The sequence below is a fragment of the Diprion similis genome, chromosome 7, assembly GCF_021155765.1.
Source record: "Diprion similis isolate iyDipSimi1 chromosome 7, iyDipSimi1.1, whole genome shotgun sequence".
Taxonomy (NCBI): Eukaryota; Metazoa; Arthropoda; class Insecta; order Hymenoptera; family Diprionidae; genus Diprion; species Diprion similis.
Window position 1 is genome coordinate 8,418,924 of NC_060111.1, and position 27,683 is coordinate 8,446,606.

Genomic DNA, 27,683 nt, shown 5'->3' on the forward strand with positions numbered 1-27,683 from the left:
CTCACTTGAAGTTTTATTTCGGTCATAGAATCGTTTCCAACTTTCATTAGTTCTTTATCGGTGCATCAGGTGATGTGAAATTGTGGCAAGAATACGGTTTGATAATGATTTTTCGTTCGGCTAGCTCAACCGAAACTCAACAAAGCGAAAACCATCAAACGAATGTGACCGCCGCCGTCTATCTCACTTGAAGTTTTATTTTTGTCACAGAATCGTTTCCAACATTCACTAGTTGTTTATCGGTGCTTCAGGTGATATGAAATTGTGGCAAGAATACAGTTTGGTAATGATTTTATGTTCTACTAGAGCTTGAAAACCGAGACCTCAACCGAAATCTAACCTTGAAACCTCTGTGTGGCTAACCCTTTCAGCAAGACTATCAGGTTACCCGGAATTCTCAAGGCGTACAGAAATCGGGATTCCGGCAGTTGGGAAACTTGCTTACATTTCCGACATTGAGGTAGTTACGGATAATAGAGTCCAGCAAAGACGCTCGGCCAAGAAGGAGGTCGTGATCGGCCATCACTGGCTCCGTAGGCCGACTAATTCCATCCCGGACTTATAACAGTCTCGGAACGAGACCAATCCAAAGCGATTCCTCCCCTCGGCGGTAAATTACTGTAGGTACAACGACAATGGTTTCGGTAAACGCACCCCTCAACGACCCCTAATCCCAAGATAATTACCGGCAGCCCAGAACCCTGGGGTGTCCTTGATCTGATGAGAGCTCGCGGACGGAGGACACGACAAAACAAATCGCTGACTCGTGATTTATAAAATTAAGGATTTACGAAGAATAAAACAATTAAATTAAAAAAAAAAAAAACCACGTGTGATTCCTGCCAAACTGTAAAACTTCGAATTGCCAAGCGTAATATTGTAACAGATATTATTAATATTATTTTAAAAATAGATTTGAAGTGCAGAAAATTTGAATTAACGAAAAACAACAAACAAATTATTAATTATGTATATAGATAGGTGATACTTAATAGCGTTCTATATCACAGTATAGGTTTTCGGATAATAAAATCTATTGTGAAATGACAGTCTTTTTCTCATTTCCCACGATTTTCACCCACTTTCTCCAGCCAGTGAAATTCCTCATGATCTGACGGTACAACGATTGATGGTATTACGATGTCAGGGCAGAATTTAAGTCTTCCGCTGGAAAAGAGTTCATTTTGGCATTAAGAAAAGCTGATTTAATTAACTTAGCAATAGATTTAAGGTACAAGTCAATGTGCCGCAAGTCAAATTATAACTTAACCGTCGACAAAATCTCGATGATACAACTCCGTGACGTAAAAATATTTGCTATCACCTGAATTCTATGAATTGATGAAAAATCTTTTGAATTTCAATGAAATCTAGAAAGCCATATTTCAAAATATTTCATATCGTTAATCAATCGGGTGAAATCCTTGGAAGTTCTCTAACCCGCAACAACTTCCTCGCCAATCCTTCAAACTCTTGAATATCCAGACCGATAGGGGAATCTGAATTGAGCAAAAGTCTACATCGTGGATTTTCATGGATCACGTAAAGGTAAGAGCTGACTTTTGAGTGTAAATTTATATTGAAAAATAAATTGTTTTTCTAGCTGAATAAAGCAAGTGTTGCAAATCTCTGGAAAGACGGTGCTCGTCATTATGACGTATGCGAAAACAATAAATACGATGTAATTTGTTAACAATTCAATGGAATCTCGAAACCCCCTTCGGGTTAGATTAAAACGGATATTCCACAGCTGTGAATCACGACAGTCCGATATGAGGGTGTTACCGATTGTGAAGGAGTTTTCGTTGCACTATATCCGTAGTGATTGACGTCCTTAGCTCGACTTTAGCGACCCTTGACTAATTACATAACCACCGTCATCCACGAAGCCCGCTTTAAGCTGGCAAAGCCGCCCGCCCTTCGTGGCTCCCGTTATAATTAATTAATTAGTTAAACTTGCCCCCCGAACGGATGTGGCGTGCATGCGCTCCGCGCGTTGTTGAACTTTCGAAAACTCTTGCCCACAGTTCCTGCTTCTGTCTATATCACTAATTCTTACATGAAAAAATTAATTTCATTTTTACACATGCGAATTTTATTGAATATTAAACCGGACTCGAGGATATTTTGATCTTGTAATTAGTCGAAAGCATCATTTCATACTTCTGTGAAAAGACGATCGATTTCAGATAGTTCAGACGTAAACTTCGTGTACCGTCCAATTTTTTCTTCATTTATTGAGTAACTTTAGAAAGTTTTTTATCAAATTTTTCATGAGTGTTCGAATGTTTTTTCCAAGACTTTCATCAGCAATAACAATTTTTTATACAAACGTAGTTTTCCCAAACGAGGTGAATTTCAAAGGCATCTATCGGTGTCGGTACACATTTTCAAAAACGCAGTCAACAATTCGATAATCGAAACTAAATGGTATCTCAAAATAATAATTTCTTGTGTTAGGTAAGGATCGAAAATAATTGACTAAACTCTATTTTGAATCGATTGAAAATTTCTTTAATTTATTACACAAAATCCCAACAGCAAGTGAATAAAAAAAGGTCTTTTAATAGTTTATAGATAACAGTTCGTTTGAATTAACCAAACTGTTAAAAAATTTTCTCAGCATAATTCGGAGCGAAGGCATCCGAAAACCGAAATTGTTTAAAGCCTGGAAGTGTCAAGGGACATTTCGTATAAGTAGTTAGGGAAATGTGAGGAAAGTTAGTTTGAATTTAGGTACACCTGACGCAAATTAGCAGAACATGAATAAAAGTACAGCCATCTACATGATAACTCTTCAGTAGTGTGTAAAATTAACGTTAATTTTATGAAGCACGTTTAGAGCTACGAAAAAAGAAACTAACCAATAATTTCGAAAAGTAAAATTCTCAATCTGAACCTGACGTAAACATGTTGATAATTTTTTTCCTCAAATGGTGAGTAAAAAAATTTGGTTTTCAAAAACAAAAAAAAAAAAACTCGCCAATTCCAGATCTCATTAACTGCGGACTTGATGAACGCTGAATAACTCGCTTGAACAAAAAAACCCGTTTAGCAACATTTCAACAAGTATTTTTCTTAACTTTAATCCACATACATATAGCAACATTGTTAACTTTTCATTAACGAACAAAACTCAGGTGTAAAATGTACAGTAAACAACGTTTCACGGTGACGTTTTTGTTCACTCTCCTCCGGTCTGAGTTGTTGGTTGTGAGATATTCAATTCGGTTCTTAACCGCTAACTTTAATTAACAAAGTCAACTGTTTAATTACTAAATAACAGAGCACTCCAAGGCCTCGGTATTGCTCCGCGGAAGCTGCACCAAAGGCATGGGGGGGGGGGGGGTGATGGGTGGGAGACGCGAGACGCTGTGTAGAGTTCTCGATTCTGGTATCCCTCCCTCCTCACCTCACCCTCCATGGAAATTCTCTAATTAGTAACACGAATTCCACGAATTAATTACGACTTATAATTGTTTTAAAATTACGCCCCAAGTTTTCTTGTCTGTAGACAGGGTTTAATTACTTTGCAAATTGTCGCGCGTGGTTGTTCCTATGTCTTACACCAAGGCCCTCCGACATACAGTATGTCGCGTATGTCAGCATGACCTAACTTCAACGTCATTCCCATGGATGACAGTAAAAAATAAACAGCCAGCTACATACGTTCCATGCTTTAAATTGAAACCGTAAACTCGCTCGAGGTGTTTACCTGTTTTACCCTTTTATTGTGAGCCTGAATTGCTCCGGGGTTCACGCTTTTAATATTTTATGGACTGTCCGTTAGGAACTCGTTAAACTTCTACCCCTCGCTTTAATTTTCTTCGTTTTCTTTTTACTTTATTTCCGGTTTGTTGGTTTCCTTTTTTTTTTTTTTTTTTACTTCTTTCTCTCTGTTTTTATCTGGTACCCCGTTTAGGAATTCAGCAGGGAAAGCCTCGCCACAGATCGGGCCTTGAATTATATTTCAGGAATTAGTTACTGTCTGTATTTTTCAAGTTCTGTGCAGAGTTCTTGTCTTACAACCTCAATATTGCATTAGAACAGTCTCACGATGGTTCATTTCACTCCTGACTCTTTTCGAAATTGCGCAAAATATCTGAATTATTATGCCCGTTTTCGCTCCTGAAATGAGGAAAATTTGGAAATTGTAAGATGTGTCGAAAAACTACACAATTTTTAACGATTTTCAGGACATTAGTGAAAAGCAATACATCGTCAAATGTTGAACCATTCGTTTGTTTATATTGTATAAGAAGAAAAAGAGTGAATTTGCTCGGTCGGTAAAGGTAGCAGTACTTTATACCCTTAAGGTGTCGTTACGGCCCAGTTACAATTCCCCAATTTTGCGCATTCTGTTGATTTTTCAGCGGCTCATGGTAGCGTAATATTTGCACAATGTTGAACTAAAAAAACAAAATCAGCGAAAAACGTATTCCAATTCTCGTACAAATTTGGTCAAGTTTTGATGGATCGGAAAGCCCAACTGTGGACTCGGAACAAGTCTCTGAGAAGCGTTTGGCACGTTCCCTGACTTACAGGATTTACACGAAATTGTGATTTCAAAAGAGGTTAGCCTTAATATTTTTGAGATTTTCAAAACCCGGATTCTCATTGTCTTAAAATTTATTCCTTTTCACAGTACATAAGACCCCAGGGCCTCAAGGAACATAATCAGATCTGTTACGAACCAATTGAAATTGAGCATATTAAAAACAAAAAAAGAGTTGAATTACATGGAAGGTATGTAAAAGTAACGGATCCTGTATTGTCGGTCAAAAGCTTCTTGGAATGGCCACCGGAGCGCTACAATCGGGCAGAAACATGGCGCGCTGGGTTTCAGATTTGTCAGTCGAGCTGTAGACATGGTGACGTCCAGAAGTACTCGAGCCAGTTAAGTAGATTTCGGTTTCTAAGCAAAGCGGCACTAAGGGTTAGGGTCGGCAATTTGAAGTTGAATACGAATAGGCGTAAACAGACACTAGAAGCGTCGGGTTGCCTTCGTCGTAAACACTGAGGTTTTCATGTGACCGAGTCGTGATCTCGGCGTCTGATTTTGAGCGAATTGCATACATGAGAGGCACCTGGTTCTCGGTGGCGTGGACACCGAGGTGTTCATGTGACCGCGTAGGGATCCCGGCGTCTGATTATGAGCAGATTGCACATATCGAATCGACCATTGTTGCGGATTGTTGTTATCGTTGAAAGAAAGCCTTAACCGCTCCCGTGGCTGATTATAGATAAGTTTTTGGGTTCCAGGCGGGTGTACACGTGCATGCCGGAGCCCCTAACGCTACGATTGACAAGTTAATGGCGGCAGCGTGGACTTAAAAATGTTCTTGTAACCGCGTTGGGACTCCAGCGTGAGGCGCACAATGGACATGCGCTACATTTCGAATTTGTACATCCTTGATCACGAATCAAGGCACTTCGATACATTGCGGTGTATTATTACAATCGTGTGTGACACGTGTGTACGCCAGATTGTAGAGAATTATGATCTTCAGAATAAAAGAGTATTTGATCAAGAATGAAAGATCTCTCAATATAACCATCGCTCTTCATACTATGACGCCGTTGGGTCGGTGACCTAAGAGGTCCTTAGTGACCTAACTCCGGAACAGGAGACATCATCGGCTGTCGTGTCCCGGTAGTGTCCGGGACAAGATCATCGTTAAGACTAATCAATGAACAAATGCCAGAAGATTTTTCGACCGGTTGTCTAAGTCTTTTGATACGCTGATGGCACTAGTTAGTCTAGAATTCCCTGTAACTTTTCTCAGATTTTCAGAGCGTTTAAAAAAATCTGAAACAACAGATTGAGTCCTAACGGTAGGAAACAATTCGTAACATCGAAGTCAACAACGATGCCACTCTCTGCGAGATCAGAAAAGTTTTGTAATTTCTTTGAGCAAATTTTTGCAATTTTGTTCAAATCCCTAAAATTGGCCGATGACTTCGAAGTTCGACAATTTCTACAAACTTCTGAACGGTGAATGCATGTCCAGAAAGAGAGACATAGAGGTGGTTGTATGTTTCAGAGTACCATCGCGTACTGAGCTTGCAATAAAGTTAGAAATGGTGACCATCAGATGCTACAAGGTGAAACCCCATGGAACCCCATGGAACCCCCTGTATACACTTGAATACGTTTTCGTGCATTATACGATCTGCCCGAAAGCCATTGTATTTCCTGCGGTCTGACTGCAAGTATCTGTGGGATTCCAACATGGTTTGATTACAGTCCCTGAGGGTCAGTATCATACGTCTACATTGTCTGTGGTATCGCGAGTTTCCTAGATTATTATAAGCTTGTCGCGGTTATACCGACCAATGCTATTTCCAAAACCGAAAGGTACGCTCCCCTTGAATTCTGGAACAAATATACATGCGTTACGCACAAACATATATTTAAACTGTAGTAACCACACTTCTGTTAAGGCCGTAGGCCACTCTAGAGGCCCAAAAAAATAGGCTTTTTGGGGATTTTTTTTCAGAAATACTACAAAATGAATCGAGATAATAGAAACGTGATTTTATTATTCATATCAGTGACTGCTTACAATAATTTTTTTGAAGCGATTTATTTCAAAATGGCGGCTGTGCAACGTTTTTGCGACGACGTCTCCTTTCTTCGGGGTCCACGGCCGGACTAACAACTCCTGTAATTTTTGTAATCATAATGATCCAATGAATATTTTTGATTGTTTATAATAACTGCTATAGAAGTACGTAGGATTTTTGTGATATATTGAGTTTTGGCCAAATGGCGCACTTCTAAAGTGAAAAGTGAAAAGTGAAGAAGTTGCCTAAAAAATTGTCAGATAATCGTTAATAACAAATGAACTACGCAATATAAAAAAAAATCCCACGTACTTCTATAGCAGTTATTATATATAATCCAAAGAATTCATTGGCTCGTTATGATTAAAAAAATTACAGGAGCTGTTAGTCCAGCCGTGGACCCCGAAAAAAGGATACGTCGTCGCAAAAACGCTGCACAGCCACCATTTTGAAATAAATCGCTTCAAAAAAATGATTGTAAGCAGTCACTGATATGAATAATAAAATCACGTTTCTGTTATCTCGATTTATTTTGTAGTATTTCTGAAAAAAAAAACCAAAAAGCCTATTTTTTTGGCCTCTAGAGTGGCCTAAGGCCTTAAGCGTCCATACCAACCGCACTAGTGCGATTCGAAATTTTGCATTTTCAAAGTACCATAACTCTACCATATTCCTGACCATTGATTCTTGAGATGAAATTTGCCCGGAATCTAATGGTTGTAATATCGAATGCGACAAATAATACGATAATAGTCAAAATGCGCCAAAATCGCAACAAAGATATTGAAAAAATCACCAATTTTTCTATTCAATGGGAAAAAAAAATATTTTGTATTCAAGTTGAAATGTTGTACTTACATGAAAAAAATATTTCATAAATACTTCATAAATACCCATTTCCCCAGTTAACAAAGATTTTACACTTCGCGTAAGCGGAATTAGATACACGATATTTAAAAAAAATATTATTTCGATTACAATCGTACATTATTTTATCCTTTGAATGAGTTAAATCGGTTATAAGTATAACTTGACCGAAAATTATTAGGTACAAACAGTAGAATTTCCTGCAGGTCGTTTATAATTTTTCCTCCATTTTCGGAACCGTGAGAAGGGTAGCCCTAGAAAAGGGTTTCAGATAACCTTGTCAAGGGTTCCCATTCATCATCGAAGCTCGTCCGGGTGATGAGGCAATTTTTTCGTACCATAATTCACTTTTTGTCTTCTCCTGAATACCGTCTATAAATAAATCTTTAATCTTTTCAAATCTTATTTAACAGTTTACAAAAAAATTGATGAGAATTTTTTTTACACCAAGGCTGCATCACTCATGCATATAGACGAAAAATCCCACGTCAATTTATACGATTAGTGAAAAGATTTAATCATTTGCGGCTAAAATTTTGCACCCCACATTTTGCTGGTAGCAACTTTGTTCCATAATCGAGATTTAAAATACTGTGAAATTCTCGCTTATGTCTCCAAAATCATTGGGTTCAGAGGCCAGTGAGCCCACAGATTCTTAAAAATTTTCATGGTCGGTGAATGGTTTAGGTGTCTATTCATCAAGTTTTCGATTTCGTCGATTTAAGAAATTCCAACATCGATTTATGACGCTGCGGGAAATGGTGTTTGAGGAATTTTTCCAAAGTTTTTGTACTTCTATTCTGTCGAATAGAGAATCCGAACCAAACCATAACGAACATGCAAATGCAACCGTAAAAATAGAAAAATCATTTTCTTGATGTCCAAAATTCGTGCTGATAATCACAAGAATATACCATATATCCTCACCCTTTGTTACCGGCATCGTGTAGTACGGTTTTGATTACTGAGTCCGGGTAATACACTTAGCAACTCTAAGCCTGAGAAAGATATATGGCTTGAAACGGATATAGGCTGAAGGTAGAGCTAGTCTATCGATCGTGTACCCATCTAATTAATTCTTAAATCATGAACAACAATTAACCGCAGAAACTGAAATCATTCGTAAAATTCCTTTCATTTCAAAAAGCATGCAGTTATTGTAATTTTGGAGAAACGATTCGTAAGAAAAAATTATTATACCGATATACTGTTTCTTAATTTTTTTTTTTTTTTTCTCTTCAAGTAAATTGTGCTACTTTAACCTGGTGAAAATGATTTCCAAAATTTTCTACTAATTTTCAGAGAAATTGTAACATTTCGTAAAGTTTTTTTTTTTTTTTTTTTTTTTTTTTTTACAAATATTGTTTTTCTTTCGTAAAAATTTACATTTTCTTAATAAAAACTCTGCAAGGCATTATAATTTTTAATGAAAATTAACGATTCTTCATGGAAAATTATTCATATTTACAATTCTGGACGAAGTAATACGAAAGTTTTCAATTTCTGTAAAAATTCGTAGTAGTTGAAATTTTTGTTAACACGTTTTTTGATTTCTTTCGGCTTGTTTCGTACTTTTATTCTCTTTTCAAATTGCTAAGTTCACGTCACGCCGAAATGTAATGTGCGAACATGGCAGCTGTTTAAACAAACAAACACGTAAGTTGGCAAGCGTTGTGTGTCCCACGAAGCTTAGGAATCGACTCGCATTACTTGTGGAATTTAACGAGAGGACGCGAGGTTACGATCTACTCTTCTCATGTTTTCGCGCCACACATTTTATCGAGCGTTTAGAAATCCGAGAACCAGAGAGCCGTGGAATAATTACACCTGCTAACGACGGGACCAGCAGTTGGTACCTTTTCATACATTTTCCAAATTTAGTCTACGCTTAAAAGCACTCTGTCAAATTATACGAAATTCATTTTGACCTGCATAAAAAAACTGTCCAGAAAGAGTTGTACAATTTTCGTTAAAGATATAAATGACGTCGAAAAACGAGAAAAAAATTCTGTCCAAACGCGATTATGTATTCGAGATATGAATAGTTTTATCGCACAGTCTGTCGGGTACAAAGTGGAAGTGAAATTAGATGAAAAAAGCTCAAAATTAATCTGTGGACCGTTTCAATTTTGATTTTTAAAACAAAATCAAACTGTCGCAAGATTATTATTTTACACAGTATTTTGCCGTACTTTTATTTTTGGTCATGATATAAAAGTAAAACTAAAAAGCATTGTTTTTAATTTGGCAGTTTCTGTAGTGAAATGCAAACCGCTTCAATACCGTCTTGACCAAAAAGGTTTAGAAAAAATTGATTCTATCACTCGGTATTCTCAAGTAACACTGAGAGTAAGATTTTTATTTTAAATTAATTAAGAACAACATTTTTCAGCCATTGTAAAGCGAATTAGGGTAAGATAACCAACATCGAAAAATTCCTCTGGATTCTGAAACTCATAAAATCTCCTGATAAATATTTGATCTTACGATTCATTGGTTTTCTCAATAAAACTTTTGTGCCGAATAAAGTTGAAAAAAAGAAGAAGTTTCACTACAACATCTTTCTCGGTATAAATTCTGTCTCGGACGTGTTTTTTTTTCTCTTCATTTCGATTACTTTAGTACAAAGAAAAGAAATATAAATAATAATATAATATAAGACAAGACGGAAGTTGAAAAATTTATGCACAACCAAAATAATTGTTTAATTCCAGGGTAATTTAATTTTATATTAATGATTAAGAATTCGGAAGCCTTGCAATCCAATTTTCCCAAAATAATGAAGCAGCAGCTTCATTTCAAATAAGCAATAAATAAATTAAAAAAAAAACATCAACATCTATTTTCTGGGATACCAGAAACTCTGTAAGAATAAAACCACGATTTCGCCGAGAGTTAAAACGCGGGATAAAATAACGGGGTGGTTCTACTCTCGTGGGATGTTCGACCAGGTCTGTTAAAATGGTTCGAAGAAGTCTGGGAGTCCCATCCCTGTAAGAGGCGAGACATTGCATCCTGGAGGCCATTTCCTGGATGCTCCCTGGTCACCGTCTCTTACTTCCTCCTCAGGGACCGTCGTGTGAGATGCCTCGAACGAATATATACTATACACGGATAATTTTCTGCTTTGGCGAAGCAATGAAGGGGAGGCAGAGAGAGAGAGAAAGAGAGAGAGGATCGAAATGGAGGGAGGAATAAACGCTGTTGCGGCGGATGCGGTTTTCCAGTGCAGTTTGTCTAATGGAAGGACGGCTTGGGCACCGGAAGAAAGGTTAGTTTTGGCCTCCGGTTCACTTCGGATAATCAGTCAGAAACTTTTCACCTAGTCGTCAGTGCGGACACGCCTTGACGGCAGTGATATCTAGATGCCGGAGGACATTTTGTCCTTTGTGCGTAGTTCTTTACAGAATAAGGATTCTCACTTTTTTCCCCCAAGTGTGTTTTGTCCGCCTTGGATTTCCGACGGATCTTTTTCACATCCTACTTTTTTTTATGTTCAAGTCTTAAATCCTCTCGTAGGTATAAAGAGTTAATTTCTAACGACTGCATAATCCGTCGTCTGCTAAAGTTTAATGCGCAGATAACGCGAGAACAGCTCTTTGTCAGGGCTATCAATTGTCGTCAAGATAAACTCAAAAAATTTTGACACTTATGGCTGAAGGCAGTTGTCCTCACTTGGCAACTGTCCAAATGTTTGAGGTTAGAGACAGTTGGTCACTCGGGGAAATTGCTGATTCTAGCGTGTGCGCGTTGAATTTTATCAGACGGACGTTGGGAATTTAATCTATACATAAAATATGTGTTGACAAATAGTTACTAGACACTATTAACAATAAGTTGCTTATAAAGAAGCGTCGTACACCTCGAAAACGCGGGGAAGCAAAACTCCTATACCGCTCAAGCGATCAGAGTGAAACTCGGGCAATTAATGCCTTATTTTGGCAAAAAGTGAAGCGTCTTTTTACTTTTTCAAAATTTGGAAGAAAAATTTACAGGTTGGTTACCACCCACAGAAATTGGCCAAATTTTCACAGTTACACTGAATGGATCGAACTATCCGGTATGATACCACTTGGCAGTGATGAAACACACATTTTGAGCCCAGTTCCATGAGATTTGATGGTGAAGTGACGAAATGGCAGCTGATCTGGTTTTCGATTACAAAGTACACCGACTGCAACTGTGAAAATTTGGCCAATTTCTGTGAGTGGTAACCAATCTGTAAAATTTTTTTCCAAATTTTGAAAAAGTAAAAAGACGCTCCACTTTTTGCCAAAATAAGGCATTAACTGCCCATGTTTCACTCTGATCGCTTGAGCGGTATAGAAGTTTTGCATCCCCACGTTTTCGAGGTGTACAACGCGTCTTTATAAGCACCCTAAAGGTTCACACCCATTATTGTGAATCCAATCCGATGTGAGCCGATTCGATCCGATTCAATCCGATCCGATCCGAAGCGATCCGATTCGCTCGAATCCCTCGCGGCTACGCACTTTTAGTGTACCGCAGTAATAAGACCATTAGGCGCAAAACGATACAATTCAATCCGCAACAATTCTTACTTGTACGGGACCAATGATTTCTTGGGATCAATACTCGCAGTTGATCGAAATAATCGAAGATGAATCGTTGAATCTTTTAATTTCTGAAGTTTTCCTTTTGAAATTAATAAAAAGTATTTAAATCAAGCCAAGTTGAATTTCTTTCGATTTCTGTCAAACTAAAATGTTCAAGCCCGGGATTCACCGACAGGTTTCAAAAATCCGGTGTGGCATATGAAAATGTTCCAGCAACCATCCATAGCACAATGACTCCAGCTTCTGGTTTTATGTTGTTTTTTTTTTTCATAAGAAGCTTGAAAACAGTCAGAAGGAAATATCTTTCTACTTCGGCTGTAGGCTTAAGAATTCTGATATCTGACATCTAATTTTTCGGAATTTTTCTAGACTTAAATAGTGTCGATCACTAAAATCACTTTAAAAAATTGTAGAGAATTCAAACGGTGTCAGAAAAATCTAAAAAAATAAATTAGCGCCCTTTAATGTGAAAACAATCGTAGAAAAAATCACGAGCCAAATCCGAGAGTTCAAGGATCGGATGCAGGTCAAAATGGGATGGACTACCCCAAATAGACAAGGATGAGTATATCTGAGATACTATATGCAGGTAAAAGACGTATACAGAGGCGTGTATGTACGTATGTAGGTTAGTCACATGCTAATTCGTGTTCGGAAAAACAGCCTGATGAAAAAGCTTACGACCGGAGAGAAAGAAGGCGCGAGAAAGAAAGTAAAAGAGTGAGAGCAAGAGAGAGCGAGAGACAGATTGTACCGTGAACAATGTGCACGGGCAGAAAAAATGTGTTTAAAAAGAAGAAAGCCGGAGGAAATAAATTGAGAGAGGGGAAATATAAAAAAAACGTGGAAAATGTAAAATGGTTTGAAAGAGGAAAAAGTAATTTGGCCATTCGCGTTATCCAATTTGGGAAAGAAATTATGAGAGTATAAACATTTTTCTTTTCATTCGACTTATCGACTTGTTTAAAACTCAGAAGTACAATAATCGTATTTCTCTTATTTTCATAGTATTCACAGAAATTTGTTAGAAAAAATTAATATAAATTTAACAAAGTTGTACAAGGCAAGCTTTATACAGCAGTAAATTCTACAGCATACGTGAAGAGTATTGTCCCTGGAATTACATTTTGACACGATTTCAATGACGAATAGAAACGTCTAGGCCTTCCTCGTATACATTATTTGTCTTACACTCTTCATGATAAAATTTTTTATTGTTTACGTAGATTTTCCGTGGCAAAGACACTTTTAAATTTTGTTACGAATTTACTCTGAATAATTATACAATAGATTTCAACATACGATTGACTGAGACTATTATGCTAAATTTGATAAATGTATTCCAAACTATGGATAGATCGATTTGATGACTTGTATATTGTTATTGCACAACCGGACAAATTTAGTTTACAAAGCAGAATGTCTAGATACTTTGTATCTTGAATTTTACTTTATGCGATGAAAAACCGTTCGGCATCAATACATTAATAAACTGAATTAGAAGTATTTAACTTCACTGAATTGAACATTCAAATTTGTCGAAGCTAAAATGTGACTCGAGCCATTATTTGGTGGATCCTGTAGATCAATGATGTACGCGAATATTTCTTGCCCGTTATTCCCATCGCAGAAAATATACTATAAAGCAATGCAAAAAGTGACACGTTCGTATCACGAACGGAAGCGAATTGGCGATGAAAGAACCGATAACAATCATAATAATAATAATAACAGTGCTGGATCAATGTCCTGCACATCGTGAACTCTGACGTAGTGAAACGCAAGTGCAACAACTACAGTGCACGATTGTTCGTTACGCTTGAAAATTTTTCAAAAATTTCCCGGAAAAAAGGATATCAAACTTTTGTATCCTTACAATCAAAAAAAAATTTGGTCATTATGATTTAATTTTGGTGATTATACTAGACTGACGCCTTATTCAGTTGAATTTGTCAGAGGGTCTTCAATATTTTAATAATACCACGAAAAAAGTAATATTTTAGTAAGTTACTATAAATTAAAATCAAGATTTTCAATTTGAACTGGATTCTTTTGCGATTTTAAATAATTATTTCATTAATTTTCGTATTTACAACAGAATATTGGTCTACGAAATGCGTCTACGATTTTTCTTTTTTTTTTATCTTCTTGAAGTAAATATTTTTCTTCGAGTCCACATTGATATTCTCTAATGATTTTCTTGAACTGCTGAAAAACTGTAGTCACATTTTCATTAATTCTTAGAAGTCGATTTTATAATGAATTTTTTGACCTTCAGGTTTTCAGACTGTATCATTAAAGATTTTTGCTATAAATTTGCGGTACGTGTACAGTAGGGTGGCGCAAAAAAAACCGACTTTTTTTTTTCTGAGTCTCGTGTGACAAAATGTTGGTTTTTGACGTTTTAAGAGCCCACTCCAAAGGACAGCTCAAAAAAAAATTTTAAAAGGTCGTTCCAAATTTTAAAAATTTCAAAAATCGCCAAAAAATTAAATTGAAAAAATCATATTTTCAGTATTTTGTTTGATTTTTAATTCATGTCGCGGTGTATTGTTATTGATTCTTTATTACTAAATTGAAGAAAAAAAATTGATGATATTTTAATATGCATATTAAAACGTCGCTCAAAAAGATCGACAGAAATGCACTAAAAAATTGAACAAAAATTATGAGCGACCTTTCGAAATTCAAATTTTGAACTGAAACTTTCAGAAACTTGTTTTTTTTTTTTTTGTCTATAAAATTATAACGTAACGAGAAAAAAAATTTGAAAAAAACCGATTTTTGACGATTTCTGACGTTTTGAAAAATGTGGAGCGGCCTCTTAAAATTTTTTTTCTTGAACTGTCCTTTGGAGTGAGCTTTTAAAACATCAAGAACTAAGATTTTGTCACACGAGGCTCGATAAAAAAAAAAAATATTCGGTTTTTTTGCGCCACCCTAGTGTAGAGCTTTTCGGATCGAATTAATCTTGTTCTTTCTTTTGAAATTTTTCATCCGCGTAATTGTTACTTCTGATTTTCAGTTTGATCTCATTCCGTCAATGATGGAAGGACTTGCATTTGTTTGGTCACTGATTTATTAAAAAAAAAAAAAAAAAAATGCAGTCGTTTCAATTTTGTGTTTATTTGTATCGTTAAAATTACCGCAGTTGCAAATATAGTTTTCCTCCCTATAATTAGAAAAAAATAAATAAAAAATCCCACCACATTAACTCGAACATGCCTGTAATAACTGGAGTTAAATTAATCGTCATTCATTCATGAATCTCGGACAAAAGCAGCTGAGACAGCAGCTTAGGGTTAATGAGTAAAAAGCAAGAAGCTGCGGAGTATTATAATGTACATATCGCATGAGATGGTCTGGAATACTTAGAGGTCACTTGAATGCCCTTCATGAATTTCCCAAGGTTCTATATGAATTAAAATTTATACACGTATATATATATATATATATATATATATATATATACACCTGCACACTGCGCATGGGTATGTATAGGTGGACGAGAGACCCATGGCGGCACTAATAAAGCATTCGCCTGAGGATAGGTATATGCTTGACAATTAAACTTACTTCGAAATTTGACTTGGAAATTTAATCTTTGCATAATCGTGTTTCTCGCGGCTCTGCGCATTGCCGGATTCGTTAGCGAACGAGGGCAAAAAAAGGTTCGCGTTTTGTTTCGCGTCTTTTTTTTTTCATCATTCCCTCCTGCGAAGAGTCTCCGGTTCGAAATTTGATTTCTTATTTTTTACAACTCGTTTTTTTTTTTTTTGTCTCGTACGACGTTTTGCGAGTTGATTCGAAGCCAAATATGTCTTTTGGGAAATTAGAATTTGATTTGAAATTTCATACATAGGCACGATAGCGATAGGAATTTTTTCATTGCGATATGGAATTTAGAACGTTAAATTCACCACGTTTACACCGCACAATCAACAATCGACTCTGTATCCCCCGAGGGGCTTGTTTGCACGTGCGAAACACTCTGGGCTGCATTGACAAACCTGCAGAACACGGTACATACATCGTTCATCACACTGCGCAGCTTGTGTATGCACGCATTCAAAAGTGGCAGGTGAACAAATGCATGAGACGCTGGGGTGAAGTTCCGAATTTCAAAAGTTCCGAGAGCGCCTAATTCCGAATTATTTGGTGGCAGAAGTTGAAGTGAAACTTTTACGGAACATCAAAGTTTTGAATTGCCGGAAACCCGACGGCTCAAGCTTCCGAAATGTGGAATCCGATGGAGCGAGGTTCCGAAAATGGAAATCTACTCGCACAAAAGCAAAAAAAAAAAAAAAAAAAAAAAAAAACCGAAAAGCAGAATGACCAGGATTCCGAAATGTAAAGATATCGAGAATCCAAAACAAAGAAAGTGGTCAAGGTGGTGAAATTTTTCCAAATCGGAAATTCACGGAACTGAAAATCTTGGATCGATCAGAATTTTGATGTTTCAGATTTTCAATTTTTCTCATATTCGCACTGTTGGAACTTTGACTTGTCGAGTTTCGGACCGTTATAAACTTCGATGTTTCGTCAAAGCTTGATTTCTTTACTTTAAGTTTCGCGACCAAAAAATTTTCGATTTGCCGCTTTCGGAACTCTCAAATTCGGAATTTCGTATTTTTTTTGTTCAGATGCGTTGTAATTTTTTTCATTCCATATTGCTGCTCAACTAGTTCAACTCATTCAAGTACCCTGAGCAGATAATGAGGCTGCAACTTTCTCTTTAAACTAATGCAATATCCCCATTCCTATGAGTTTACATGTTGCATTTGACATACATGGAGAAGATAAGAGACTTTTTTTTTAGAAAGTATCACATTTTTTTGGAGAAACTAATTTTGTCGGGGAAGATACGGAATTCAAATCAACTTGCAACACAGGAACCAAAAGGATTCACTCATTATCAACGAGTCGTAAAAACCAGTAAATGTTTTTGAAGATTTCGAGTGAATTCACATGATTTCACGTCATGGGGGTTAAATGGGCCTTACTGTCTGACATCAAAGTTCGTAAAACTGAAAGAACCGTTAAAAAATTTTTAGCAATTATTATTTACGCCAATGATTAACCGAAGACAACTTAAGCAATATCCCTGATATTTGAAATAGAAACGAATCTGATTAAATTTGACTAACACAAGCTAAAATATGAACAGTTTGAAAGAAAATTTTACAACTATAATATCCAAAATGATCAAACTCTGGTGTTCTTGATCAGATTTTGTTAGTTAAATAAAACTGGATCCCTCTTCTGGGCTACAAAAAAAATTCAAAAAAAAAAAAAAAGAAAAACTTCATCCGGATTACTTTCACATAACCGGAAGCGTGAAGAAGCTGCAACACGAAACAATTTCACCCTGTAAAACAGCCAGGATAAAATATCTCTGGTCCCATTTATCCCCTTGCTCAGCTTCTCCAACTCAGTGCTCCTGCTGCTCATCCTGACAGAAACTCGGAAACGTGAACGATATAAGCCTGCAGGATTATTCCTGGTACGGTTCTGGCTGGCGATCACATCACTGGTCGCGGTAGGTATTTAGGTAGATATAGTTATAATATTCGATTTACCTCTAACTTGTGATAAATTAATTTTAATCTCTAAGTTCGTACAACAGAATTACCAAAATTTATATAAAATCGTTGATTGCTCTCATCGAGTTTTGCAGGGAAAGTAAACTCGGAAAACTTTTTGGCGGTGTGATGTGCTATATATACAGCTTCGCGACGAGCGAGTTAATTGAATACCCAAATAAATTGGTTTCTCTGAACTCGTTTTTATTACTAATTTCACTTAGAGTTTAGCAATAAGACTCGTAAATGAACGGACTAAGAACGTATACTTGAAAACTTAATATTGAAAATAGAAATTTGAAAAACATCTCAGCTCGAATTACCTCGGTATGATCTGAATGTTTTTGATCAATTGATGAATAGAGAATAATTATTCTCGGGTACCTATTCGAAAAGCGTAATTCAGTCGAGTATTTTTCAATTTCAGAACGCAGACGCGTTTGCCGAGATTAGAAAAAGGAGGGGAATGGTATTTGGAAAGTACAGTGGTGCTTCCAGCTATGCCCGAGGGTTAGATAATCCCTTGATTTTCATTCGCCCGAAGTGGTGGGGTTTCAATTAATTCTCTGAGCTATACGCGAAACTCTGCTCTACAAAGACACACAAAGGTCCTCTTCATCGCCGACAGCAACCAACTCGGTCTAATTATTCCTCGGCGGAAACAGAATCTCTTCAACAGCGTGGCTGTATGGCTGCAACATTGCCGCAGAATGATGAGTAGACGCTAGATACGAGCTAGTGTGTCACGATACTATAAGTGTTCTGGAAAATGAATTTTTAAAAACTGGAATTCTACACGAAGTTCTGAAAACGATGTAACGAGTCCTCAGGGTTCAAGTGTTGGAACTATTCATGTTTGATGGTACAATCAACCACGCTGTTGGTTCTGGAAAAGGCTCAACTTTTAACATTTAGTGAGAACAGTATGTTTGTGCATCGGTACTTTTAGTATACTAAGTAGTTCTACATAGTCAACGAACAAAATCATCACAGAATTGAATGGAGAGCTTTTTCCGAGTTACGGTCCAGTGAACGAGGCAGTTTCTTACAGTGTTTTTCCAAACTTGACCAGACATCGCAACTAATTGGCAGTAAACATCCATGAGACAGTCCATTTCTTCCAAATCATTGTCACTGACAGTTACGGACCGTTTCGTATTTCGATATTGGAACAAGTGGTAGTGCAACATTAGAAGTACGACTAGAAAACGCTCGTCCATCTTATCGATTTAGTTCCTGCAGTTTAAATTTCACCGGACGTGACGATGTGGCGGCACGTTAGAGGTGAGGTGGCAGAGAGAGAAATCGAAAAAACAGGAGCTGTAAACCACAGGCTTCCGATCGATGGTGGAAACATGTCACAACCAACGCAGTCGGCGAACAATGGACCATGATTACCGAGTGTGAACCTTGCGGGTGATCAGCGGTCGCCATTCTGCGACTGAAACCAGCTCGCAGTAATGTTTGAGACCTTCCGAAATTGCTTTTTATTGACCAATCCTGTCTCTCGCATTTTCGGTGGAATAATATTTCAAGAATTGCAAGTTCTCTCAAGATCATGATTAGGATAACCCCTTTGCATTTTTGGTGAAAATTTCGACGATTTGAGAAAGTGCTGCACTTGATTCTGAAGGGCACTATGCGAGAGAAAAATTGAATAAATGCAAAACACTTGTAATGATTCAAATATTACCGCTAATGAATCAAAATAAAACTCAGTAAGTGAATCACGTGGTATTGGCAGCGGCAACCCTCACTGCAGCCATTGCATCGTCGTTTTAAAATTTATTTCTATTTGAACACTACATTTCTACATTACGATAGTGCCGTTCAATTGGACGAAATTCATCCTCAACTCGCTACGCCGCGACCCACAAAGCCGGCCGGCTAATATCCTTGTATCCTTGCTGCATCAAAGGATTGCATCGTCAATTTGCTTACTAGAAATCGCGTACGCCTGCGTTCATACATCGTTATTGGCAGCCTTCGGGCATCCACCTATCGGCGATTAGTCAACCGTAAGTGAACAGTCAACCGCGTACACGTTTCGCGTTCCGAATCAAACTGATTAGAACATTTCACCTGCAGTCTGACTCATGTGTGTGTATTTGCCTCGTGGGTATTAGGCGAAAAAGCATTGAGACTAGAATTTATGGAAATTTTATCGAATTTAAAGTAATTCTATCAGACAAGTCAACAGCTTGAAACACGTGTCATCCAATTCGCTTGAAATCAAATGAGATTATTACATCTTACAGAAAAACCCGATAGTTTTAAATACCGCGTCGAAGTTCTTTTCTGATCCAAAAAACAGAATTCCTGAATTGCGGTTCCTTTTTTTTTCTTTTTCGTTTCTTTCTCAGTTAATCAGACAACATTTGTGACGGCAAGTTATTGAGGGTAGTCTGAATTGTGAATTATTTATGCACTTGAATGGAAACCACGTCGATGTTGTTAAACAAATTCATTGACGAGAATCCATTTAGAAAGAAAATTAGCGCTAGTACATCGAAATCTGGTAAATAAAATGTTTCTGATACTACCAGCATGCAACGGTAATACGATTATAGCGAACTTTTCTCGTGTCCGGAATTCTGCTCGCTCGATAATAATCGAAGAGTGTAATTCCGTTTATTAGTAGTACATGAATGGTGTGAACAAGATATGGTGACAATAGCTGGTAGGATGAACTTAGTCGGACGCAGTTTGTCGGAGAAACAACAATGAAACACATCACTCGAATTCGTGTTCTGCATTAATAATTTTCCAATAATGTAATCTACAGTCGTTGAAAACGGAACTCTTCTATTATTCCTACTTAAAGTTGTGATTTATGACTTGTTTCCCTTATCAGAATCGAGAGATGCTTTCAATTAAATCGATCTCAATTAACTTGCCGGATTACCGTTTCCAGTCTGGACTTTATCTATGAACAAATGCATTTTGAAACCCGACGGAATCATTCTAGAAAAAATAGTTCAAAAGCCAGGTGAACCGTTTCCAAATCTGCCCGAAGTATACGACGTTGTAGAAATAAAGTGTTTTTTTCTTCACTGGAATAAGCTCGATTTTTAGATGTCAAACTAAAGAATATGCGAAAAGCTAGTGTTTGATTGATGAGAAAACCAGAGCGTCATTTTTACTTCAAATTATCTACCTTGAACCAAGTTCTATGAGAGAAATTTACAAATTCACAAGAATGACAACTCCAACTGATAAATGGAATCGTAGAAAATTCATGATAACTTGATAACCATTTTTGTTGACTAATCCTAAGTCTACAATGTCAGCAGTTGTCAATGTCTGGAATAGAATTTTGACTCAAAAATAAAGTTTAAAGAACTAAACAAGCGACGAATCAAAAACTTGACCAGTTCTAAGCTAATAAGCGGAATTTCATGGATTGAGATGAAAGTGACGAAAATTTGGCACACAAAAATTGGTCACACACCCATACGTCGCTATGAAAATAGTCATAGATGATTTTCTGTACCTCAAATCGATTCTTCTCGATCATGAGTCCATGGTTCATATAACTATACAAAGATAAATTCTTTAACCGAGAGTTAGACTGAGTTCGTTTCTAGGTTAGGTCATCAAATTTAGACGCGGGCGAAGCGGCGACGGCGATTTAGTAACTTCTATGTCTCCGAATGGTACAAAGTCTAAGTGGAAAGCTAAGAAATCCCAAATTAAGTATCTCTTCAATAAAACACCGCAATCTGAGGAATCTTAAAAAGAAACAAAAAAAAAAAAAAAATCAGCCACGCCTGCAGCAGGGTAATTAACTCACGAATCCAAAGGTACGTGGCTTCTGTGTACGGATAGACGACATTCAGGTTCTAGTTTCTATAAGTAGTTCTTGGGGACAGTTAGTTAACGGCTGAGAAGTTGGTTAGTTAGCGAGTTGGTTCTGAGGCCAACTATCTCCACCGAAGCACAGTTGTTTTCCCATCCAGGATAGGTGTAGGTATACATATGTATAAAGTATATCTACGAGGCTGGGGGATCAGCACTTCCTAGTTCCTACTTCCAACCGATTACGACCGTGTGTACGTACCGACACATAAATGCTCACGTATGTCGTAAGTGCGCGCTAGTATTCACGCATACTTTGCAGAATGCAGCGCACGGTTATCCCAAACATCGTAGGACATATTCAATTTGCATGCTATGCCAAGTGTCGCTTCGCAACGCGGCTTAACTTGGTTTAACGCTTCGCTTATTACGGGCAGACATCGTTTACCTGCTGTCAGATGGCAAACTAAGACAGAAATAAAGACAGAGAGGAAATATACTTGGGCAAAAAAACTTCCAAATTTGGCATCTAGGCATGCGATAATGTTTCGAAATTGTAAAAGCTATGATATATGTAGCCTGGATGGAATTATGAGCGTAATTTAAGATCGTTTTTTCATCATTTTTGCAACAACAGTGAAAGGACGTGAAGGACTGTGAGAAAGCCTGCTCAAAGTATCAAAAACACTGATTATGGCTAAAACCGTTCTGAAAAATTATCGAAATTCAAACGATTTACATTATTTTTATCAACGAATTTCCAGCAAATTTTTATACACTCTCAGATTTTCACCTGAAATTGTAAAAAATAATTCTATTCACTTTTTAGAATTTGTTTGAAAATATTTGGATACTTTTCTTAAATGCCTCAACACCAGGAATTTTTAGTTATATTCAAGAAATATTCTGATCAAGATTTTTTTGATAATTTTTCATTCTTCTTCCCTATAAAATTCTCAAACTTCTATGATCTTGAGAAAAAAAAATTGCTTGTGAAATTTTCTAAAAAATTTCTAGATATCTAGAATCATAAGTCGTTCGAATTTAAAAAATCATATGATGAACACTTTCACGGATAATCTATAATGTGCTATTTTTGCAATAAATAACTGAATATATATTCATATTTTATATTTTTCTTTACGCTCAAAAATATTTCAGGGATCATATGGGACCAAAAAACTCGAAAATTGTTTACAAAAAAGTAGTTTAATGAATAAAAATCTGCAAAAAAAAATTGGGACGTTGAGCATCCAAGCGTGAATTAAACCATTAAAGGTATGGATTATATTTCGTGACTGAAGTGCCTGCATCATATCGTTAGGAGACGATGGGTGGCATAATTGGAAGTAATTTCCAAATTGAAAATAAAAGCTCGAGGGTATATGGGCCACGCTTCGAACCCTTGAATTTGTTTTAGTTGGGCTTAGGCCGTAAAATGTAACACGAGGGATTAGTTCGGTTCTGAACCGAAGCCGTCCAACAATTTTGGGGGATTCGAGTTCGCGTGCTAAACCGCTTTAAAGTACTTCCAAGCGATATTTCGGGCTTTGTTAATTCTAAAAGGACTTGCAGGCCTAAATTGGATGCGGAGAGCGCCAAGGCTTGATTGGTAAAAGTTTTCGGTTTGCGGGATCAGCTTGATTATCTTAGACGTTAGAACAAACTCGGATAAGCATTCATCAGGCGCACTAGACGGCAACGGCGTAAACACTCTGAAAAAATGTGCAAAAGATAATATAATTTTCATTCAAAATGCGAAATTATGTGAATTTGGATTCTTTGTCAGCATTTTTAATTTCTCATTCGTTTTAACTGACGGAAATAACATAGTTGTTGCCTGATTTTTAAAAGAAAAAACATGCCTTATAGAAAATGAATCCTTTTTTATGAATGTAAAAAAATAAACCTTTCTTACTTAGAAGAATTAGAAACTTAAAATAATGAAATTCGCGATTAGTGGATTTGCACGGAAACATTCCGACACATTCCTACTTGCATAGCAAGATAAAGTGAAAATTTTCATAAATAACATTAGCAGCGAGTTCTTGATCCGCATTAAAAAAAATTTCAATTATAACCAGAGACAATGAATAGAATTTGATGTCATATTCATTCAGCAAAGTTCTCCATTCAACGTATAATGAAATGCCTAGAAACAAAGAGCAAGAAAATAATAATAAACAAATTGGATTAAAAAGAATGACCGCCAGTATAACGATTGTGCAGATTTATCCACATTATAATATCAATGGAATATTCCACACGAGAAACTTTCCGTTCGCCTCTGAAAATTCAATTTTCCTCTAAAACTGAGCAAATTTTTTACGAATTACCGCATATGGTACACAAATTTGATACAATCATATTTGTAAAAATAAATTGTAATCCGATGAACCTAACAGTAATTACGTATTCAATTGACTTTGATAAACTCGAGTATTCTTTGTCGAGAAATAATTTGCGTAGGGTCAATACTAACAGAGTTTCGATATACGTACGTGAAAAACAAAAATTTTGTGAATGACTCGTGAAAATTCTGTGAATTAGATAAACCGTTCACTGAAAGAAAATTCTAACTAACTCGATTTATTTTTCGATGCTGATTGCACAGGAATCACCCATTAAACGCAAAATATCTATGAAAATATTGAAATTTTGAGGTACTCTCGACGGTTGATGGAACGACAATCTTCTACGGTATGCAGTCATTATCATCGCAAAACAAGCCGTTGAACGAAATAAACAAAATATCTGGCGATATTTTGCAATTAAGCTAACACGTGCAACCGACCGCTGCCTGCAGGCAGATCTGGTTATTATTGACGGCAATGCGAAAACGAAATTTCATTACGAAACTCGGTGGGCCAAAATTTAGAGCCAAGATTGCACTATAACGCCGCTTAATAATTCATACGAATCGATAACGACTGCATGGTACGTAAACCAGAATTGTGGAGAACTGAACGGAGTGCAATATTATTCATATGCAATGTCCACGTGTTTGCTCGATTTGCATTCGTTCTCTTCATTCACCTGTAAAACATTTTTTCATCGATAAATAAGCACGTGAATAGGTACACGAAGTGAAAGATTTAACGCGTGAATATCTGTTTGATAATAATCTGAAAAGTGATATACAAATATATATTAGGGTGGCGCAGAAAAACCGACTATTTATTTTATTTTTTTTCTGAGTCTCGTGTGACAAAATGTTAGTTTTTGATGTTTTAAGAGCCCACTCGAAAGGACAGCTTAAAAAAAAATTTTAAGAGGTCGGTTTTTTTGCACCACCCTAATATATGTATATATTAACATTCGCGAAAAACGTTTTGGCAACAAAACGAATATATAATATTCGCAGAGAGAGAGAGAGTCGGAACGGATTTGTCGCCGCAGGGAAGCTCCGGAATATCTTTTAAAACCGCGAATGGAGTTTCTCGGTTGCCATGCGGATCTATAAAAATTGGCGAGGCATCTGCGGAATGGAAAAACGTCTAATAAACGGAAGTTTGCGATATCGCCGCGCGTCCTCGTTGGCTTAATCTGCACCCGCGCATCTAACGCTTCTTTACATGAAACCCGGGAATCTCGGGCTTCGAGCCAGAATTCAAGAAAAATCGAGAGACCCGGAGATCCTATTTGGACACTGCATCTCTCCTCGGCCATCGCGCTTTTTCTCGCCGCCTAAACGCATCGTCAGATTAAACAGGTTTATGTACCTTGAAATGCAATTTGTGATGACTCGATTTCATTGCGGTTCACTTTGTAGAAAGTTCTAGCGGATTTTCCAACAGTTAAAGTGAGATCGATTCTCCTCGTGAATCAGTATCAAGTGCTGTTCAAATTCTGAAAGATTTGTTAGGCGTGTTAATTCATTCATCTTGAGACACAACTTTCAGGTAATCGAATGTAGAAATAAGCAAATTACAACCTTGAAATTTCAATGAAAAGGTATAATTTTCTAAGGAAAATACAGATCCGAGGATGAAAACTCAAGTGGCATGGATTGGTTTGATTTGGTACACTGTTCGGCAATGAAATCCTTCTTCAAACAAAAATATGTTGGGAATAAAGATATTGAACTGCCGAATCTAGATCAGCTTTCCATTTCAAGCCATCACGTATATATTACGTGAGATGATTTTTTTTATTGTTCAAAACTTAGAATTTGTCATTTTTAGGTGATATTTTTTTAAAGAAAATGAAATCGCTTAAAGCAATTCGAGTTCGCGGACTTTACTATTAATAGTTTCAGAAACATTTTCAAAAATTTTCATTGAAATTAATGATAAAATGGCGGCATGACGCATAATACAAGTAGCAAACGATGTGTACCAAGTCGTCATTTTGTTACTAATTTCGATGACAAAAAAATTCTAAAATGTTCCTGAAACTTTAATAAATAATGAATCCGTCGAACAAAAATTTTTCCAAATGTTTTCATTTTCTGAAAAAAAAAAAAAACTCGTTAAAACAGGTATGTTTTAGACCGTCCATGCTGCCCTTACCCTTAAAAAATCATTACATGAAAATAATACGTGATAAACACAATACTAAGAAGGAGAAGAAAAAAGTTTTTTTTTTTTTTTTTGCAGAACAGTCTTATTGAATACCAGAACTGATTTCACTTTACACACGTGTGAGAACTGCAGCATCCTTAGCGGTAGAATAACGCCAGGGAAGATCCATTTCATGGTGTACAAGCGTCAGCACAATATACGATCCATGAGAACGTTTGTACAGGAATATCGCTGTGGTCACGGTTGAAGGATCTATTGTGTACACAGAGTCCCTAAATGGAGCAACGTATTTATAACCCCTTCGGTCATCTCTGTATGGGATGCCTCATACAAGGATGGGAATCCTGGCGAGTGTCTTGAGCTGATTACGCGCCGAAGGGACGCCCAGTGTAAACGTTTACAAGCGGGTCTTGAGTTTGAAAACGTTCAACTTGAGATAACGAATAACGCGATGGGTGGCAGACAATTTAGGCTGATTCATAAAGCGACTTAGGAATGGCAAAGAACACGGAGCCGCTGGTTGAACGATACCGTGAAACATGTTTTTTACGGCATGGGCATTGAAAAGTCCACTTTTTGTGGCAGTTTTCGTTCCGTAAAGTAAAGCTTTATACGGCAGCGAACATAGTTGCGGAATAAAGTCTTTATTCCGCAGTTTTGATGCGCAGTTCGAAGTGCGCATCCCAAACTGCCGAATAAAGTAGCTTCGTCGAACAGATCGCGACATAACCTCACTCTTCGTTCTGCTTTTCCATGCCCATATCGTAAGAAATATTGTATGTGGCATTCCCGTGAACCGTTTTTTGGCTCGGATAATTTCAGTACTTGCTTCCGGCTCGCCTTCAGCTCGTCCTGAAATCTTTATCCTTGCCAAAAAAAAAGGTGGTTTACGGGCATGCCACATAAATAGCTATTAGCACTCCAAGAGCACCTCTAGTGTAATAACCTTGCACCAAGTACATTGAAGTGCAAAGTACCAATGAAAATTGAGACTGCGACTCAGGAACCAACGAGATGACAATGTACATTCAAATAAGTACCAACAACAATACGCTTGACACAAAAAAACAAAAGTGAAATCAAAATCCTCACTTCCAAGAACATAACTTCTTTGCACAAATAAAAAATCAACGCTAAAAGTATAGAATTATGAACAAAATGAAGAATTCATAATTAGTTATACTTATTGGCGGGCCTTTTTAGAAAAATATCTTAAATCAACTTGTATTATTGTCTTTTCATATATGCAACATGCCTTGAAACAGGCACACAATCATTCGGCATTGTTGCAGTTACTTCGTTTTTTACTGCTACTTAATCATCATTTGTAGTTAGATAAGTCGACGGTCAGTTTGACCCCAGTGTGGCAGGAGTGTGATTACAGAGAGATGTGGCATCTAAGGGTTGTGTTTCAATCAAATTTTTTATTGTCAACTAACTGACATGTACTTGGCAGTATAAGTAGTACGTGATTTGAATCTTTTTTTTATAAAGTAATTATACGCATACATTTTTGATCAAAAAAGATATTTTTCTAGGTAATGACCACATTTTGAAAGTATTTGGCAAAAGGTTTTTGCACTGGGGGTGCTTTTTGGTGGTATATCACTACTTTTTGTACAAATTAATTTGTTATTCAAAATTTTTAGTGAACAAAATAAAATAATGATGGAGCAAGTATTCTATTTGAAATGGCATACTCTCTGTTACAAATTACTTTTTTGTAATTTGTAAATTGTAATCGGTCACTTACCACTTACACATTACCT